This window comes from Elgaria multicarinata, chromosome 2 (assembly GCF_023053635.1).
Source record: "Elgaria multicarinata webbii isolate HBS135686 ecotype San Diego chromosome 2, rElgMul1.1.pri, whole genome shotgun sequence".
Lineage (NCBI taxonomy): Eukaryota > Metazoa > Chordata > Lepidosauria > Squamata > Anguidae > Elgaria > Elgaria multicarinata.
Window position 1 is genome coordinate 124,914,972 of NC_086172.1, and position 19,881 is coordinate 124,934,852.

Consider the following 19,881-nt stretch of genomic DNA (forward strand, 5'->3'; position numbering starts at 1 on the left):
GCCTAGTGTAAGGGTCTGTTAAGTCGCGGGCTGCTTCCCTCTGGCAACACCACTGGGCAAGTGCAGTAGAAAAGGCATGAGCAGAAAACCCCTGTATTCCTTTAAGCGAAGTTTGGGCTGAAAAGCGATGGATAATTCTTGGAGTCACTACTATCTGAGGTGAAAAGGGAGAAATTGCTAAAAGAAAGAGGCAGCCAGATTGTTCCCACTTCAGTTAAGTAGTATGTGAGAGCTAATGTGAGAGAAAAGGAGTGGCGGTAGGAGGCCCAGATTGGAGTTTCTCAGTCCCCTGCAGCAGTTCTGAACAAAACCTGCGATTTTTGAAGGTCTGGGATAAGGTTTCCACATTGATAATCTGGCAGTTTAGTCCCTCTCACCTCCTTTGGTGTCTTCCCTTGGACACTGAAAGGATGGATAAGCTAGTTCCAGAAACAGCCTCTCAGCAAAACAGTCATGTTAGAACTTGCCGGAGGCAGCTTAACAGAGGGGCTTAACAATAAGGCTGAAAGAAACAGAATCACATTGTTAGTCTTTCTGCTCTAGCTATCTGTTGGCTTTGTGATATGAAAATGCATCTTTAATCCCTCTGTATGCAATTATCTTTCAACTCTGTTCTACCTTAGTATTTTAGGATAGCTTAGACAAAAGGGATAAAGCAGCATCACATACAGTGCTCTCAAGACGTGTCTTCCCCAAACTGGTGTCCTCCAGATGTGTTAGACTGCAACAATTTCTAAGCCATGCTGGCTGGCTGGGAATTATGGGAGTTGCAGCCCCACACATCTGGAGGGCACCATCTTGGGGAGGGCAGCCCAAGACTTTGGATTTGAGAGCAATGCTGATGGGGACAGTGTGGGTTGGCAATCTTGCTCTCATGAGACGTTTGCCAGCTATTTATGTGTCAACTGTTTCTTGCTTATGTGCTGTAAGAAAGCCATCCTCTGGCTGCTTCCTGCTGCTGAGTGGGGAGCTCTGTTTGTAAGCAAATGAAATTTCAACTGACAACAGAAGGCTGAGCCTGGGGGATAATTCCCACATTGTAGTTTCATACCCCCAGGTTCATACTTCTGTGCATGGATATGTGTATTTTTTAAAAATTACGTCAATAGCGATATCTAGCATGTCTTTCCGAATGCTACTGGAAAGAAAAAAAATACATGAGCATGATTTGTTCCCCCCTTACAAAACACACACATATTTTTACGTGAATATGCATGTACATCTGCATGTATGGAAATATAGCATGAGAACGAGGCCTGATTCTCACTACATGCCAGGAAAGAGGGTTTTTTTTTCCTGCTAGTAATAAGTACTGAGCTTGACTCTGAGGCCTGGTCTGCACAAGCAGCAGAATGAAGTGACAAAATCCTAAGGTAGTACAATGGATTGTATTGCCTCAGGCCGAAGGTAAAACATGTTTGCTATTTTTAATGAATCTCTACTTAAAACAAACAAAACAAAACTCCCTCTAAGTAGAAAATGTGCACATCAGGAAATGAGCAATGCTCCCATGTGTAAAACAAGCAAGCAAACAACTCCCTGCAAATGGAAAAGGACAGAAAAGACCCAGCTCTTTCTTTTCTGTGCTACTTTTCCATTTGCAGGGAGTTGTTTGCTTGCTTGTTTTATGCCTGGGGCCATAACATGTGATTCTCCACTTGCAGACAAAAGTGGTGTAGTTAATTTTACCACTTCAATGTATTGCATATGTATATGAGAGCCCTGTTTGATGTCATCTGAATATATGGACAGGGATCATACACTCCATACATTAAGTATGTCATCAGTATATACAGGGGGTGTTTTCTATATTATTGGGAAGCTCAGAGTATTCCCCCATCACAAAGAGATGCTCCACACATATAGTTGTAAGTATGAGGATTGTTTCAGACACTATATTCAACAGTTGAAGTTCGGGTGCATAAAGCCCTGCTCCTCCAATGCAATGCATTCAGAAAAAAAATCTGAACAGGGCATGGATCTTACTCTTACATGAGCTTCCAAATCACGTGAGGTCCTGGTTCCTCTCTATTCGGCCCTGGTTAGGCCTCATCTAGAGTATTGTGTCCAGTTCTGGGCTCCACAATTCAAGAAGGACGTAGACAAGCTGGAGCGTGTTCAGAGGAGGGCAACCAGGATGATCAGGGGTCTGGAAACAAAGCCCTATGAAGAGAGACTGAAAGAACTGGGCATATTTAGCCTGGAGAAGAGGAGATTGAGGGGAGACATGATAGCACTCTTCAAATACTTAAAAGGTTGTCATACAGAGGAGGGCCAGGATCTCTTCTCGATCCGCCCAGAGTGCAGGACACGGAATAATGGACTCAAGTTAAAGGAAGCCAGATTCCAGCTGGACATCAGGAAAAACTTCCTGACTGTTAGAGCAGTGCGACAATGGAATCAGTTACCTAGGGAGGTTGTGGGCTCTCCCACACTAGAGGCCTTCAAGAGGCAGCTGGACAAGCATTTGTCAGGGATGCTTTAGGGTGGATTCCTGCATTGAGCAGGGGGTTGGACTCGATGGCCTTGTAGGCCCCTTCCAACTCTGCTATTCTATGATTCTATGTGTGACATTTCAAGAGCTATAAACTTTCCCATGCAGAAAAACAACTTTAGATGGCAGAGAGGGTTTAGAAGAGGAGGACAAAGGCCATCTTATGCTTATTCCCCTGAGAATGCAACTATATCTAAGTACCAGGGAATTAAGATAGTAAAAGGCACAATCCTATGCACGTTTATATAGAAGAAAAGTCCTACAACTCTCAGCATTCCCCAGCCACCATGGCTGACTGGGGAATGCTGTGAGTTCTGGACCTTTTTTTCTGTCTAAACATGCATAGGACTGAGTCCTACGGAAGTAAATTCCACTTATTTTAATAAAATTTGCTACCATGTGTGTGCTTGGGTGCAGGAGGTTAGCTTTACTTGTACTATCTAGAACTATTGAAATGAGAGAAAATGAAATGAAATTGCATTATTATGGCTTATGGATGCAGGTTCCCTAACTATGCTTCTTATAATATGGTAAGAAGAAGTATAAGACTTAAAATGTCATATAATTTCCTGAATGTGACGTGTTGCCTTGTTCTTCATTTTGAGTAGCAGCTTCAGTTTTGCAGTCTCAACTTCCCATTTCATCACCATACATTGTTTAATGAATGGAACATCTCACAGTAACTCCACATCAGCAGCTGCTAGATATACATGTAATCAAGAAGGAACAAAGTCAAACACTTAGACAGCAGGTAGATGGCTGCTAATGGCTGACAAAAGAGGCACATGGCTGAAACAAAATCCTATGATATTGCCCTCCGTCCACTTCCAAATTTGCTCTGCAGACTCCATCTGACAAGGTCTACATTAGTTTCCATCCATACCTTTAGTGAGTTTTAAGTGGCCCTGCTACTCATGAGATTACTGCCTAAAGGAAACTATAGGAAAGATATAGAGTCATCCTGAGGACAGATAGATATATGCCTACTTCAGGATTTTGAGCAATTCTGTTACCTTCTTATGCTTCATTCTTCATATATAGAGATAATGAGTAGAAGACAGGATGTTGGATTTAGACTGAGGAGATTTGGAGTCAAAACTGTGCTCAGCTATGAAGCTTAGGGTGCAATCCTGTGCATGTTTAGACAGAAAAGGTGCTACAGCTCCCATGCTGGCTGGGGGATGCTGGGAGTTGTAGGACTCCCCCCACCCCACCCAGTCTAAACATATACAAGATTACACCCTAACAGAATGATCTGGGACTAGTTACTGTTTCTCAGGCTGTCACAAATACATTTGCTGAATAAAGGAGTGGCTCTGGAATCACACCTTCTCATCAAATAAATATGTCTATTCCTCTCCTGGGTTTAGGGAGAACATAGGTTCTGCCAATTTGTAGTGCAACTCAGTTATACACGTGTTACCTACCCCCCAATTTTGCAACTTATTTAACTTTGATTTTTCCTATTGGGGGAAGGAGCAAAACAGCATGTAATTGATTAAACATATATAAATGTTAAAAGGACGGTGGTTCGCTAGAAGCATATGGAAGGGGAAACTAATCTGGATGGCTTTAAAATGAGCTTAGACAAATTCTTGGAGGAGAGGGCTATCAATGGCTACTAGTCCTGATGCCTACTAGTCTTGATGGATATATGCTACCTCCAGCATCAGAGGCAGTATGCCTCTGTACACCAGTTGCTGAGGAAAATGGGCGAGAAGCTGTTGTTGAACTCATGTCCTGCTTGTGGATTTTCCGTGGGCAGCTGTTCGGCCACTGTGTGAACAGAATGCTGGACTAGATGGACCCTTGGTCTGATCCAGCATGACTCTTCTTATATTCTTAAATGACAACCCAATCAACACTGGGATACTTGACAAGCATGTCTATCAATTATTAGATTGTAAAGATTAGAGAAGTCAAACTCACTGTGGCAACTGCTGTTTCAGTGTACATTGTATACAGCCTCAACCTAATTAACTTCATAGGGTTGTTGTGAGGATAAAACGACAAGGGCGGAATCAATTGACAATGCTCTTAAGTCCCTTGGAGGGATGGTAGGGGACATCTGATGGGCTCATAATCCCAACTAGCTCATTTTGTGTAGAGAAAGAGAATATGACGTATACAAAATTATGGTTTTTACTGCTATATGTAATACAAAACATTCTTCCCCTGTTCTTGTTTATTTTTCTGTAATTGATTCACAGCTCAATATCATCTGAGGTTTATGTTAACTGGGGAAATTGATCATACATCCTATATTACACGTGGAAGGATTTAAAATATTACATTTAGGAAAAAAAGTGGTGGGGGAGAGCTGAAATTACATAGAAAAAAGAATATTTCACTATGAAAAAGCATGTCCAAGTAGACCACACCTCAAATCTTACAAGGCTACATCTACTGTGGAGGAAAGGGTGTGTTTTAGCTTTGAGCATCAGGCGATTAAAAACACAACTACTGTAGAAACAGCCTCAGGATTTGTACATTCAGCTGATTCATTACATCTGGGTCACCCTCACCTGTTACACAAAGGCATCAGAAATCAAGCAACCTCAAAGCCCAGGCTGTTTATCCTGATAAGATCCAAATTGTTCCAATCCCAGGACAAGAAATTCTGTCTGCAATATGCTTCCTACACTGGACAGCTCTTTACTCTCTCTCTCTCTCTGGCTGGTAGATGATTTCATACCAATTGCACAGAACAAATCAGCATTGATAATGGCTCTTTCTCATTTCTGAGAGGGAAAAGAGACAAGCTACAGTTACTCCATATAGAAAGCTATACGCTTGTAATTTAGTATGTGTCCTCTTGATTTCCCTGGAGATATTCTGTGTTTCCATGTGCACTCCTCCTTTATCAGGTATAGTCTCACAGTTTGGACTTGCAGTAAATTACTTCATTTCTTCATTTGTGACAGCAGTATAAGAAATCGGCTAAATCAATTTGATAATTTATGCCAGATTGCTAGGGCTTTCTTTATATAGAATGAGCTGGTTGTTAAAACCAACCATCAAATATTAGTGACATACTTCATGGGAAGAATGCTATAAATCCCCCATTTCTGCTGATCCTAGGGTGGCAGCTAGGAGGAATCACTCCCTTTAGATGTTGGAGGCCAAATTTTCAAACCAAAGAAAAGCCAGCTTTATAGAGCAGATTTCTCTGCCAAATCCCAAGGAATATTTCCACCTACCCAAATGCAGAAACCATTATGAAACAGAACCCCTGCCTCATTCTCCCAGTTATATAAAAGACAACACAGCCTTGCCTGGTGGAGAATTCATCCGATATTGTGGAGGAATGTAAGCACACAAGAAAAGCCATGCTGGATCAGTCCAAGGGTCCATCTGGTCCAGCATTCTGTTACCCCAGTGGCCAACCATGGCCCATGGGAAACCCACACGTATGACCTGAGTGCAAGAGCACCCTCTCACCCACGTTCCCCAGCAACTGGTGTACATAGACGTACTACCTCAGATACTGGAGGTAGTTCACAGCCATCCAAACTGGCAGCTATTTATAGACTTATCCTCCGTGAATTTGTTTAATCCCAAGCCATCTTGTGGAAGTGAATTCCAGAGTTTAATAATAGGCTGTGTGAAGAAATACTTCCTTTCATCTGTCCTAAAACTCTCACCAATCAGCTTCATGGGATGACCCCGGATTCTATATTACGAGAAAAATGTCGCCTTATCCACTTTCTCCACATTATGCATCATTTTGTACACCACTATTATGCCTCCCCTTTCTCGCCTCATTTCTAAGCTAAAAGTCCCAGCTGTAACTTTTCCTCACAGTGGAGTCACTCCATTTTATTTGCTCTTTTCTGCACTTTTTCCAACTCAACGATGTGCCTTTTTTGGGGTCCCACTCGAAGATTTATACTCTAAAAAGCTGGAGACGCAAGGGAACGGGAATGGGGAGGAAAGTTTATGGGACGAGGGATGTCCGACGCTGCTTACAGCAACAGGGAGTGAAAGGAATTATTTTGCACGCCCACAGGCCCGCTCTCTTCTTTTGTATGCACACGTTCCCGGTTCTCAGAGAGTAACTCAAGTTGCACCTGAGGCAGCGCCTGGCCAGGCAGAGGGCAGGCGGGGGCTCCAAGAACGAGGCCGCCCTCTTCCTTTCGAGAGCAGACAGGGCTGCGTTGCATTCCAGGAGCTGCTGGCCACTACTGAGCCTTTCAGGCCTTTAGTCGTCCTGCCTTCGCGCCTGCGGAGAAGGCAACGCACGCACAGTCGCGGCGCAGCCTGGGGCTTTCCAAAAGGGGCCAGACTTTCGTAGCCTTCTAAGGTAAGGCTGGCTGTTCCCTGCAGAGGACTCCCGCCCAGCCCCCCGCAGCTGAGCCGCGGCGCGGAGACAGAGAGGAAAGGTGAAGAAGCCTGCCCGGCTGCCTTATATGGGCATGCTCGCATAGTTGAGCCCGACGTGGGAAAGTGGCGTCATGGAGTTGGAAGAGCTGCAAAAAGGACTTCCCGGGTGGAAGTCCCGGCACGAGGCGCGCGCGCGCGGCGCTTCTCCCGCAGCCCCCGCCCTGGACTTGCAGGGCGGGACAGACGCGCACCTGAGGGAGGGGGGGACAAAGCTCGGCTCCCGACCCGCCTGACCTCTCGTCGTTTAGAGCAGGTCCGCGCACGCTGCCTTCTTTTCCAGTCCTGCGAATCAGCCAAATTCGTGGTGGAAAAGTATGAGTAGTCTCGAATGACGACCAGATTAAGCCCTGGTGGCAAAACCAGCAGGCACACCCGCCACTGAACTCGCTTGGCAGCCAGACTGATGACTGATGACTGAGATATTTGCTGCCCGGAGCTGTGCTGTAAAGTTAATAAAATGTAACGTAACTTTTCTTTTGTGGGGGGTGGGGGTGGGGAGTTAGTTTTTTCTTCAGAGTGTTTCCTCAAGAATCATGTTTATGCTAAGGGCTTAGTAACCCCAATGGAGCAAAGAAGAGAACTGCACACACACAACATAGGTACCATTTGAAAATAAATGCCTAAAATTATCTGAAGAATAAACACTGGGTTAAAAGACTTTGCAAACGATAAATTCTGTACCGTAACACCCCTGGCTGAGGACCAATAGTCTGATTTCTGCTGTTTATGTGCAAGATGGAAAGTAAGGTCCCCCAATATAATACTAAAAATTAGGTTAAATCTCGTTAAACAGTTATTTCATGTACAATTCTATCTGATAGCTGAAGTCATACATGACCACCTGTTTACCAAATTATTGACTATAAAAGAGCCTTTCCATATGGAAGTTCATTTCCCAGGTGCATTCTACTTTTGTTGGCTAGCATTTTACTCATGGTAGTCAAGGACAGAAATGTTTCTGCCCAGACATAATGAAGGGAGGTGACAGGTTAGTCTTGCTGCCATGATTTAGGCCTGCATGAGCTGGATAATTTATAATATACTTCCAGAGATGCCAAGACATGCACGCTGGTGCTAGATGGAAGGAGCACAAAACCTCTGGAGGAATTATAAAAAATATTGCATACAAGTGGAACCTGCAAAAATGTTGCAACGTGGAGTGCTCCTGTTCAACATTCTAGACATACTCTTGTTCCAGACATTCCATTCCATACTCTTCCCACTCACCCTGTTTTCCATTATTTCCCCAAATCGTCATTCAGCATTCCAGGCTAACTGACCACACTTTGTTTAGGTTCCTCCCTCCTTTGTTCCCCCCCTTTAGGATTCACACAAGCCAGCTGGTACCTCCCCCTTGGACATGGAAGGTACCATCTTGGCTACATATCCACATTTGACGAATGAGTTCACTATTAGTGTGTGTGTTAGGGGGAGAGAAGTGGAAATGGTAGGTGTACAACATGGCATAAATAGCCATGGGGGGGGCACAGCCCCCATCCGCAAAACAACCAGTGTCCACTAATTGCTGGATATACAAGTAATTTCCCAGCAACTGCATTTAGTTATTTAAATGCTGGGAAATGGTGATTCTTCGACAATAGGAGTAATTGAAGGGATCTGGCCAGTTGAGTCACAGCTCTGAAGTTCCTTCCAGGAAGGCCACTGTGCCTGGATGGGCCCTACAATGGGACTGTTCTTGGACAATGTCAGCTGACTATAAACAGTCAGTTGTCCTTTCCAAGGACTTGGCCTGAACAGACCAGGATCTAGGGAGGCTGTAACCCCCTTGATCCATCCTCTTGTTTTACCTGCTTCTTGTCTCCAGTACATCTTTCTTAGAGAGGATGAGAGGTACATTTTGCCTTAGTTTTCTGCAGTGAATAGTATTGTGTAAACAATGCCAGCTTTCTTGCGATGCTTTTTATCTGAAAATGAAAAACAAATAATTTAAAATACTGTCAATTGACAAAGTATGAGAATCATGCATTTTGAGACCAGTTCACTGGCACACTGATATACCAAGTATAAGTGGTGAAAGACAGAAGGGGGTAAATCACCCAAGTGAGTCCTCAACATGCCTACATACAACTGTGTGAAAAGGACACTGACCTTTCCTTAAGCTCTGAGATTAAGTAATCGAGATTCCAGATGCCTTCATGTTACTTTAATTTGCCAGAAGAACCAATGCTGGCCAAAGGTACAGTGCTGTACATGGACCTGGTTGTCCAAGGAAATCATTGTGCACCCTTCAGCAAACCTCTCTCTCTGTGTGTGTCTCACTTACCCATTTAAAATGTGAGAATAGTAGTTGCAATTACAAAACAAGATGAATACCTTAAATGTTTATATTCAGTCTGCAATACTAATGATACGAAGTTCTAAATAGCCATGAAACTTTCCAAGTAAACATTTTTATTTATTTTATTTTTATTATTACATTTATATACCGCCCCACAGCCGAAGCTCTCTGGGCAGTTTACAAAGATTAAAACAGTGAACATTAAAAACCATAAAAACTATAAAAACAGACAATATCCATTTAAAACAACTATTCTGGGGACAGTTAAAAAAAACACCTCAGCATAGGCTGTTAAATGCCTGGGAGAAGAGAAAAGTCTTGACCTGGTGCTGAAAACATGTATAAGACTCCACTGCATAAATGCTAAATTCTGGAAATAGTTTTCCCTCTGTAAACTCTTTGATTAGCTACTTGAATGCAAGAGATTATTCTCTCTCACACACTCTCTTCTGAAAAACTCTTCTGTGCATGAACTTCCTCTCCATTTTTCTACAGAAAATGTGCACCACCTGTCTTTAGAGCAAATTGACCATCTCTGATAAGTTTCTGGGTTCAAGCAGAAAGCATAGAAAGAGATTCTGTTGAGCGTGCCTATGCAGCCATTTCACAAGCAAGTGAAGTTCAGAGGCACTACTGGAACAGTTATAAGCAAAACTAGAAGTCTAACTCAGGGCAGGATTCACAAAAGTAGATCCTCCTAAAAGTGAAAATAAACCTACATGATCAGTGCAGGAACAAAATTAATCTATTTCCAGTTAGCACCACAGTAACTGTAAAAATGTTCTTTGAATTCTTCACGTAGAAAGTGTCTGTCACAAGACTTCAAAGAATGATCCCATTTATGCAAAGAGACCAGATGGAAAAGAAAGGACACGTCTCAGGATGTAGGCAAATAAAGGGCTACTTTGAAGAATAAAATTTTATTTCCCCATATCCTGAGACTTTGTTCTCTCTTTAGCGTCGGGTTATTTTGAAAGTTCTCCAGTTTTGTCTGACTGCCATTTGTACAAATACTTTTTAGGAGCTTCCAGCCTGGACGGGAGTACCCAGCATGCTGTGATATAGCCCACCAAAGCCCATAATAGAGTAATTTACCCTTAGCATTCATTTTTTGGCATTGGTGACTTTGTTGCTTATTTTGTTTGTTTGTTTTTGAATTGATAGAAGTGCTCCCTTTTGATCCCTACAGTGATCAAAAGCTAAATGTAGGAAGTTGCTGTGGAATTTACTTGCAAATGAAAGCAACAGCTTGGTATGTGTATGTCTGATTCACAAGTAAATACAGATATAAGTTCTTTCCATTTTACAGGGTACTTGATTTTTCATTGTAGAAATCATGAATGAAAGGTGTAACACAGGGAACAACTCCTACATTTGGGGACTTTTTGGAGATTCTGTGGTGGCTTAACTTGGTCTTATACATTTCCCCTATTCCCCACTATTCCTCTGTCATGTTCCTTGCATAGTTTGCTATAATAGATTTGGAATTTAAGGAGGCGCTGAGGCTATGGATGGAGGGAAGCTGGAATCAAAGGACAAATCATCCATCTCCTGTGCTTTGCTCGGATACTTTTTTTTCCAGATTATAGATTGGATCCAGACGAACTTCATTGAAGCTGGGTTCAACTAACTTAAGGCACAATCCTATGCATGTTTAGACAGAAACAAGTCCTACAACTCCCAGCATTCCTCAGCCATCATTGCTAGCTGGGGAATGCTGGGAGTTGTAGGACTTGTTTCTGTCTAAACATGCATTTTATTTTTATTTTATTTATTACATTTTTATACCGCCCAATAGCCAAAGCTCTCAATGCATAGGATTGTGCCTTTAATCTGGATCCAGCCACTGTGTCTTTAGTTAAAGCTGTTACATAATTGTATTTGCCTTGTCCCAAAAATAACATCCTTAATAGGAGCCAAACAGTCATTTTAAAATAAAAATAAAAAATCAATCATAAAAGAATCTGACCCTACTCTTTTTACAGTGAAATTCTATGCATGTTTACTCAGTTGTAAATTCCACAGAGGTCAATAGGATTTAATCTGAAATAAGCATGCATAGATTGCAGCCTTCAGGCCAAAGTAGATAAGATGCAGAAAATCTATAGTTACGATCTCTCAGGTGTGTTGAAATAATACGGGAATTGGATGGGAGAGTGGGCTCCAAATTAAATTAGGACTGTGGTGCTGCCAGGTGGGAAATTAACATATTCCCATGCTGTTTCCCTGGGTAATCTTTCCTTCCTAAAGCTGTATTTGCCTTTCAGGGGGAAATTGGTGTCATGAAGGTACCTGTATGTTTACACAGAGGGACAAATAGTTGGGCCTTACTCACAGTTGTTTATGGATTCTTTAGATGACATTGTGATCCCTTAGTTTTGCTTCTGTATCTAACCAGCACTGTTTAGAGTAAGGATTTTTTTTGCATTTAATTGTAAAAGTGAAAGAAAGTATGGTTTCCTTTTGTGTATTTGCACTATTCTGCTATACCACAGTGCCACCTAGAGGTTATGTAGCAGAAACAGAAATGCTCCTCGTGTAGTGCTCAGATCTCAATTCTGCGACAAAACCAAAAGTAGATACAGCTATTAACAGCCTTATGTAGAAAAGCTCTAAGAGGCAAAGCTGACTCAACAACCTATGAACTACCACTGAGCTTTGGCAAAAGGAGGGATATCTAGATGCACAGTCAGAACTGCGAGAAGACTCTAGAATGTCAATAGACCAGAGCATGTAAAGAGGAATGCTTGACCCTATTTTAATTTTTGAGCCAAGGCTGCTCTTTGGATTTGAACAACAAGATTTTGGAGGAGCTGTGTCCAATGGCTGGAAACACACCTCTTTGTGGTAAGATTGTTCTCCACAATATTCTCAAAAAGAATAGCTTGTGTATGCTTTCTACTAATTATTCTACCTCAAAAGTAGTTTTATTGGTTTTGCATTTTAATATTCACATGGAATAATTTTTGACACTGATTTATATTTAATTATTCTTTGTAAATGGCTTCAAGCATTTTTTTTTAAAAAATGGGGCAAAATATTTTAACACTGCAATATGAAATTAAGGTTGCAATACTGGTGAGAATCCTGATATACAGCATTACTGCTAGCATAATGAACTCTTTATATAACATGATTTTCAGGGTTTGAACTTTAAGAAACAACTTGAGAGCCCGTTTAATTCTTAACACACACAAAAATGAATGGGGGAGAGGGTTGGAAACCTTTATTAATCAATACTGATATTGTCTGGCTTCAAAAAATAAAAACACGAAAAAAGCACCATATGGAATAATACTTTTTGTCCAATATGTTCCCCAACATTCCTCTCTAGCTATCCCATGCACATCTCTCTGGTTTCCCTTTAGATACAGATGAAGTGCTTTCTGTTTCTCAGTTTATCAGCAATCTTATAGATAAGGTGCTCACGCAAAGTATTTCCTATGTCAACATCATAGCCTTCTGAAAGAGGGGCACTAGGGCTCCCTACCTTATAAGGATCAAGTTCTTTGCACAAATGCATTCAACCATTGTAATGTCTTTTTTGTCCCCATGAGTTATGTATAGGCGTAATGCACTGTTTCTTTTTAAACTTGGGGGGGGGGGAAGAGACTATTCTGGAAGGGCAATCAGGATTGAAGAAATGACAGAAAGTAGAAGTGCTTAACCTTTTCCTGTGTGCCATTTCCCTCCTCCAAACTGCCTTCCCAACCAGCTCTCCCACCATGAAATTCCAAATGCATGTTTGCCTGCATTTCAAACTTTTGGGGGAGTGGGAAGGCAGGGAAAAAGTCATCTGGAGAGCAATCTGGAGCTGGGAAATAGCCAGAGGAAGCCACATGGAGAGCAATTTGGAGCTGGGAAATGTTATGCACTCTCTCTGCTTTGCCACTTCTCTGATCCTTCTCCTAAAAATAGCTCTACATATAACATCTAGAGCTTCTGTACATGAATGATTTATTGCACCCACATGATTGGCCACTCATGGACATTTGCAGATGCTTTACATGACGCTGTCAACCTCCAGGATGTCTCTGGTGCTTTCCCCCAATAATCCCACGTTTTTTAAAAAACTGAGACAATGCATTATTTAAAATAATCACAGGATTGATTCTGCCACTAGATGGCACTGTTTCATTTAGCTTTATGAAGCATTGCCCAGAGGGGAAGATTTCAATTACAGATCATATGGTTGCCAAGGGTCGCCATCTAAAGAAGCCCATAGTGAACATGGAAAGACCTGAAATAAAAAAGCCTGGGAAGGCTGCAGTATTTTATGAGAAACAATCACAGCCACTGCTCCTGATCACAAGTAATACCAAAGCACACCACTCATGATCACAGAAGTACCCACCCCCTTTCCCCCTTGTACTAGCTGTACAGTTCCTATCATAAAATGGGTGCTACTATGGTGGTACAATGGCAGAGAATTCTTCCTAGGGCCTCAGTATTTAAGAGAATAATACTTTCTCCCATTGGAATTGCCCCATAGATTAAGTAATTATTTGATTAGGTTCGAGTTCTTCCAGCAAGATCCTACTGTATGTACCTTCTTTGACAAATATCAGCTGGATGGTGGCCAGGACCACATGTTTTTGGATCATGGTTTCATCCATTTGGGACTTCCTTCCTCAAGATATCCATGATGCCCCTTTCTTATGGGTTTTTAGAAAGTGTTAACTTTTTATCTATTGTTTATTTATTTATTTTACTCCCCTGGGTTTATGATGATGGAAGATAGGGGGGATTTACAGTTCTATTTTTTGACTTTTAACATTTTGTATGGATGCTTCTTTAATGCTTTACAAACTGGCGTTTTCTACATTAGAACTGTTTAGCATTGCTGAGACCTCACTTCTCTGAAATTAGCTGGAACCAGAATTAAAACAGAGGTTTCAGCAGCACTTAATATATTCTCCAGCAATGCATACTCTGAATACTCAAGAAAGGTACTTTCCAATTATGCTTCTTTTTTGGCAATTGGTTAATTTTTTTTTATTAAAGATGGTAAGGAGCTCTATATTGATAACTGGGCCAGATCTACACCAAGCAGGATATAACACTTTGAAAACAGTTTGAAAACTGTATACGGAGTGTGTCTGGGCCTAAATAGTTGTCACTACTGTTATAAACCATTATAAAGCAGTAGTATAGATCCTGCCCTGATATCAGAGAGTATGGCAGATTGCTCTCTTAGAAAAACTGAATCATAAATTAAGGATAGTGTGAGGAAAACTAAGTGGTGGCAAATCTGAAAGGGTATGGAGGAAATTTATCAATTTCATGTATAAAGAAGAAGATGGGAGAATGCCTCCATCAGCATACATAGAGTTATGGATAGCATAGGTTTAAAGAATGGAAGCCCCATTCTATACAAAGATGAAAGAAAATATGGTCTGAAAAAGTGTGATCCAGGGTTTATGACAGGGGAGTAAGGAAACAAAATGTCTTAAGTAAGTTAATGACTTGACTAATAATATTAAATCCAGGTAGAAATTTGTATCGGAATTGAATGTATATTTATGATGTAATATTTGACTTATGTAACCAGTACCAAAGAATATTTTTTTAAAGAAAACATTGTTTGATTGACTTTGCTTTATATTGATTGTGTATTTTTATTATAAATTGCCCTGAGGGCCTGTTGGCCAAAAATCAGGAAAGAGTTTAAGGAGTAAAAGACAATTCTGATATACGTCCGAAATGAGCATTGTGATAAACTTGGCTATTCAGAGGAAATTTGGTGTACTATTTTCACCAGCAGGATTCTTGAGAAGCAGGGCGCAAGCATGAACACAAGATGAAGCAAAGATCTTGCAGGAGTTATAATGGACCACTCCAAGATTTCACACTCCCTTCCCAGATAATGTTGTCATTGTTTTCACAATGCAAAGTCGGCTTGTAAAATGTCTGCCTGATTTAGAGAAGGAAAGCTGTTGTTCAAGTTGTTAATCTGGGTTTGTTGTCATATTTAGTACTACAAAGCAGTAGTACTTCAAACACTGTAATACTATAAAGTAGTTTGCTGCCAAATTTCAGTGGCAAACCGCCAGTCTTTTAACTTTATTTTTGGGGGTGACCCATGGACTGCATGGCACTTCATGGAATACAGCCCACAGGAGGGTGGTCCAGAGACAAAATTGTCTCATGGGCCTCCCACAGTTGCTCACCCCTGTGCTAGTAAGAGTGTCAACAGATGGGGGGCGGGAATTGTGTTTCCTTACCGTCACTTTCCCCCCGCTTCTGACCCACAATACTTCCTCTTTCTTTACACGGGGAAGAAAGAGGAAGTAAACAATGACCATATGGCCCATTCAGTGGGCGGTTTTATCCTGCTACTTCTCCTGCACACATCAGGAAATGGTGGAACATTTTGCTACAGCTGAAAAAGTTGGATTTTCCGGGTCTTTTTTTGTGACAGAAAAATGAGCAGAAGGGGCAGGAGGCAGACAGCGGTGTCAAAAGGACCCATGAAAACCTGTGAGTGGCCAGTAATGAGCATGCAATAAAACGCTCCTCTAATGATGCGCTAAAATGGGCAGCACCTGGAAACAGGGAAAGGCACAGGCACTATGAAAAGCTCTAATAGTGCTTTGCCTGCCCCAACTGGAAAAAGTGGTGTTGCAGTTCAATTTTATTGGTTTGTGTTGTTGCCACAAATCAAGTAGGAAAGAATAGAAAACAGTGATACTACAGCCACAATTTGAAAAAAAAGAAGAAGGCTGAATTCTCAGGTAAAAGGTGAGTGAACAAAGAATGGCAATACTGGAGAAAGGGCTAGAGTGGAACAGAAATGTTCTCCTCTGGTACATCCACAGTGCAAAAGCATTCATCGAGCAATTTCCGGAAGAAAGAAAGGAGCAGCAAACACCAGCCAGGCTACCATTTCCCCCCACAGCCACGTCGTGCCATCCTTCTATGGACCTTTTCTGTTTCAATTTTAACTATTTTTAGTTCTTTGATAGCCGAGTGTCTTCTCTCTTTTTCTGAAGGGCATGGACACCTCAGTCTTCTTTTTTTCCCCCCAGGGTCAAACAGGAATGCTGCTATGCACCTTCAGCAAGTTTACCTCCCCACCAACCCCCATGCAAAATATTTCAAAGGCAGGGTATTCTATTGCTTTTGAATTGGGACTTTGTGACTGTTGTGCAGAGGCAAAATTCACTGATCAAATGAGTCCTTAGAAACAATGGTCTTTTGTTTGGCTTTTCTTTCTGTGCTTTCTCCTCATTACTCGTCTTTCATAAGGGTACTTTCAGAATTGATATATCGTGTCTTATATTTTGGCCCCTCAGCTAGCTATTTATTCCCCATGTAACTGCTATAGGCTGTCACTTCTTGAAAACGAGGAAGGAACATTCCTCACGGGGCTGCAAGCAGGGGACTAAGCCATCATATACTCCTCCATCTCCAACTCCAGGAGGCCCTTCCTTTCCTTATATGGTCAGCCCCATGAATTTGAAGTCCTTCTCTTGCTTGTTGCCAGCAAACATTGGTTGTTCGGTAACGCTAGCGTTTGCTATGGAGAAAGTTCTGAGCATGGTGTATAGTGGTGGCTTGAATTTACAGCAGTGCACTGTTGCAAAGACTCGGAATGACATTAACCTACAAGAAGAAAAACTACAAGTGGGAAGAGACTGAGAAAGGACAGAAATAGAATGACAAAGAATCCTGTGGCACCTTAAAGAAGAACAAATTTATTTTGGCATTTCATGGACTATAGCCCACATCATCAGATGCAGCTATAAGTGGGATATAGTCCACGAAAGTTTATGCCAGAATAATTGTGTTAGTCTTTAAGGTGCTGCAAGACTCTTTGTTGTGTTTGCTGCAATAAACTAATATGGTTGCCCCCTGAAAAAGAAATTACAGAAATAGAGTGAGAAATATCCCCAGAAATTGAAAGAGCTTGGCTGATTAGACTGGGGACAGTGCTATCAGTTCAGAGGGTTATCCTATTCCTAAAAGGGATAGGATTTCTGTCATTAGAGGTCTGAAATAAATCAGGTGCTGTTTTTGTTTATTTCTGCAACAGCACAGTAGGAGAAGTTGCACCCGAGGACCATCTGCCTTCCTTAGAGTATGTTGAAAGACAAAAAGATCTGTCCCTGTTGGAAGAGGGTTAGCCCTACGACGTACTACCTGTGGCAACAGCTAAAGGCCATACATTATTCAGTCATGTTCCCTTACCGTGGCTCTGCTTCCTGCTTCTCTTCCGCATTTTCAATGAGCTGAAATTACACAAAGGCCTGGTTCAGACAACACGCTAAACCATGCTGCTTAACAACAAAATGGTTAAGGGACCATTTTGTGGTTAAGCAGCATGGTTTAGCGTGTTGTCGGAACTAGGCCAATGAGAGCTGCCACCACATGGCCCATGCAATTCATTGGGACAGCACCCTCTAGTGGGCATTTTATAGCACAACTTCACCTGTACATGGCAGGAAAACCCAACAAATACTGATACATCTCAGAAGAGTCAGGTTTTCTGAGGTTTATTTTTTACCGCTAAGACTGGGGAATGTAGTGGGAGACATGCAGGAGGCTGACATCGTCAAAATGACCTGCGGACATTTGTGAGAGGCCAGTCACGAGTGTGCTATAAAATGCTCATTTAAATAAGCTTTTGGTGAGCATCGCTGTGTGTGCTACTGGGATAGCTCCTGATGTCTGATGGCTCATTTTTGAGACCAACTGTAAAAATTCTACAACAGATTCCTGAAGTTTTAATAATATGCTGCTTTCAACTGCAAATAGAGAGGGCGGGAGGGAGTCCTCAGCACAGCTGCTCACCTTGCCCTCCCATAACACAGCAGGCACAGGAGCCTGCACAGGAGTCTGAAGAGATGGGAAGCAGTGGGCCACTGTTAGCTGCCAGTTCCTCTTCTGTGCTCATATACAGGACCAGGTGGCAGAGTTATAGTTTGAAAAGACAACCACAAGGCTTGCAGGAGCTCCCCAAGGCCCAAGAGTGGGGAAATCCAGCCTGAGAGGGGACCACTGGGTGAAGGAGAAAGGAGACCTATGGCAGGCAAGGCATGTGTAAGGAACCAGTGAGGAAACCAGCATCTCCCCATCTTTCTTTCTGTCAGCCCAACATTACTATCTGTTGCTTGCCAGATTGTATTTGTGATCCTCTTTTCTCCCATTTAACATTGTAGTTTTAACCTGCATCACAGACAAGGCAAAGGTTCCCATCTGCCTTCCCCAACTGGGTGCCTTTTAGATGTGTTGGACTACAAATCCCATCCCCAGCCAGCAGGGCCGACCCTAACATGTGGCAGAGTGAGGTACTTGCCTCAGGCAGCAGGTGATAGGAGGTGGCAGCAAGGAGTTGGAGGACAGAGCTGAGGACCACATGGCCTACCCCTGAGCCCCCCTAAGTTAGCCTGCTCTCTTCAAGTATGGTGAAGGTTACTATTCCATTGCCAATATTAAATAAAAAATTAACCAACAGGCTAGTTGGCTTTTGTACACGGAAAGGAAGGTGGCACTACCTTATCCTTCACTTCAGCCAGCAAAGTATTTTGAGCCAGCCCTGCTAGACCACATGGTGAATTGGTATGCTGCCTGGGAATGATGGGAGTTGTAGGCTAACACATCTGGAGATACCAGGTTGGGGAAGGCCGGCTCCCACTCTCGACTAGAAGAGCAAGTGGGATCCCAGAGTGCCTTGTCGGCCTACACCATTGCACCTTCAGGTGCTGCTTTGGCTCTCTCCCCCACTTGGGATAAGTATCTGGCCATACATGCCCTGTAAGAGTAAGTTTTACAATAACTCCACTTTTCATGGCATTTCCTTAAACTCACCCACAGTTGCTATGGTTTTACCTCCCACTATTTCCCTCATATTGTGGCAATTTAGATCCTCTGAGTGCAAGAGAACCTGGCGGCTACTTCACATATGATTGGATGTTCACATTTGTCAAAGTGTATACAATGCTGGTTGTCAGATTAATGCATCAATACAATACCCATATTTACATACAGTTACATGTATGCAAAAGTGCATGGTATGAACATGACAAAACACATTTGCCTCTTTATTTGCAAGTTTGTGTTTGCAGTATCAACATGTTACATATCCTTGTAAATAATGTAATGGCCGCACTTAAATCTTTGTTGAGATGCAGCTCGTATGTGCAGCTAGTGGCCTTTTCCCATTAGGGCAGAGAGTCACAAGAAAGGCTGATGCCTCACCCCACACCCACAAGTTGTATGTCTTTAAGTCCTGAGTGTCTTCATTTCAGACGAATGTCTGCAACAGCAAGGAAGTGCTTTTTTATTTAACTTGTTATGACTAAAAGAGAGAAAACTTGGCCCAACCATAACAAAAATACAAGGGAAGCAGCTGAAGATTTAAAATGTGTTTTCACTCATTAAAAAATACAAATGTTGAGACTTGTAGTTTGGTAGCATCCTGGCAAAATATACTACTGAGAACTTTTGTGTATACACTATTGCCTGACAGGACAGAGAGACAGAGAGAGAAAGCATGCTGCTTTGTTATGCAAAATGGTTCCCTTCTAGTGTGTGTGTGTGTTTTGTATAGCCCAGCGTTAGATAGCCAAGCCACTGAAAGTTACATCATATGTCACCTGCCCAGGCAGGGGCTGAAAAGAATGGGTATTGTATGCAGTCTGCAATTTGATACTGGAGTTTGCAGGAGAAGGTTGCTATGAGATTTCTGGCTGGTAGAAGCGAC